Raw genomic sequence first — 1,764 nt, 5'->3', positions numbered from 1 at the left:
CAAGGGTGTTCTTGAGCTTATCATAAATTGATAGGCCACCGCAGAGGGCAGAGTTAATCTAAAGCATAATGATGACTTGGGTTCCTTTCTTAACAACCATGAATTAGCACGGCTTTTTCTGGATGTAGTTCGTTTTGAGGATCCAATTGTTCTCTTCGGAAAACCATGGGAGTAGTCTGCTGTTTTGCTCCAAAAAGGAGGAGAGGAAGGTGAAGTGGATCTGCGAATCATTATATGCTTCATGTTCGCCTTTTCTCTTCGTATTAATTAAGAATCCATCACCAGAGAGGCTTTGTCTGGCCGAAGCTGAAAGTTCAAAACATGCACACAGATCAAAATCCTCTTCAAATATGGAGCTGAAAGTTCAAAACATTTAAGGTTTCCATGTTCCCTGACACCTATATCACAGGGCAGATTTAGATCAGGAGTGTCCTCTTTGTTGCTTCCACCGGTGTTCAGTGTCCTCAGGAAGCAGTTCAGATGCCAAGGTGCATGCCATCAAGTGTCAGAGGGGATGTCACTGAGTTCCTTTTGATGATTGCCAAGGGTTGGAATGTGGACTGGGAAGCTTTTGCCTCTCAGGAAAAGAGATACAAAGCAGCTTTATTCTCAAACACTTGCTGTGCTAATGTTCCTCGGAATCTTATCTTGAAGGAGTTGGAGTCCACCAACACTGGTGAAGTAAATTTGCACTTCAAACTCGAACCTTTTCACATTTTAGCAGCATCTTGGAGTACTGTTCATGCTACAATTCCCGCTATAAATTTTTGGAGACATTCAGCATATCTGCACATTTTGTGGCATCTAAAAGATTACTCCTTGGTAGACAAGATGGATCATTCTGCTGAATGCTGGTGTAGAATGATCCCTCCAAGATGAGGAAAACAAACGTCTGCTTGGCTGGCTTCAATAGTCACTCCAGATAAGGAAGACAAGCTTAGCAATGGCTTCATTAGCCGAGGCAGGTTTGCAGGAAAAGCAATTTAACCAGTCATGTGTCGCAAGGATAAGTGATTGAAATGGCCTTCGGATATTCCCCTCCATAGTCAGATTTGACGCTTTTTATTCTTTTGCTGAGTTGATTTTCAACTTCAGCTTTAAAAGTTTTGAACACATCCAAAGCTTTAAAAGTTTTGAACACATCCAAAGATTGAGATTTTTCATGTATTAGATACAGGTATCCATATCTAGAGTAGTCATCTATGAATGATATGAAATATTTTTGACCATTCCATGAAGATATAGGAAATGACCCACAAATATCTGTATGTATCAATTCTAAGACGTCCGTAGCTTTATATGTATTTGATCTCTTAGGTTTGGTTTGTTTACCTTTGTTAGAGCTAGCCCCTAGAAATTTACCAAAGGGTAATTTGATAACCCAATAAATATAATAAAACATAAAAATAAAAAAGACAAGAACACCATATTTACGTGATTCGATCAATTGACCTACATCCATGAACGAAAGAGGAGCAAATCACTACTTTAAAAGAGACAATTACAAATGTCTTAAGAAAATATTCCTAGGCCATAAAACACCTGAAACTACTAAACAAGAAAAGCCTAAAGCAAACAATTAGGTTTTCTTATGGTGCATCTAGCTTCAAAACTCAGGCCCTTATTTATAGTTACAATAGGGGATAATAAGCTTGATTTTCCTGATGTGGGACTATGCGGGACTTGTCAAACTAACAAATCTCCACATTGGCATGTCCCAACATTGATAATTAATAAAACTTGCTCCACCTTCTTCACAAAAGC

Source organism: Musa acuminata, chromosome BXJ1-3 (assembly GCF_036884655.1).
Source record: "Musa acuminata AAA Group cultivar baxijiao chromosome BXJ1-3, Cavendish_Baxijiao_AAA, whole genome shotgun sequence".
NCBI classification, from domain to species: Eukaryota; Viridiplantae; Streptophyta; class Magnoliopsida; order Zingiberales; family Musaceae; genus Musa; species Musa acuminata.
The sequence above is the reverse complement of the archived record's forward strand: the minus strand, read 5'-3'. Positions refer to the sequence as shown.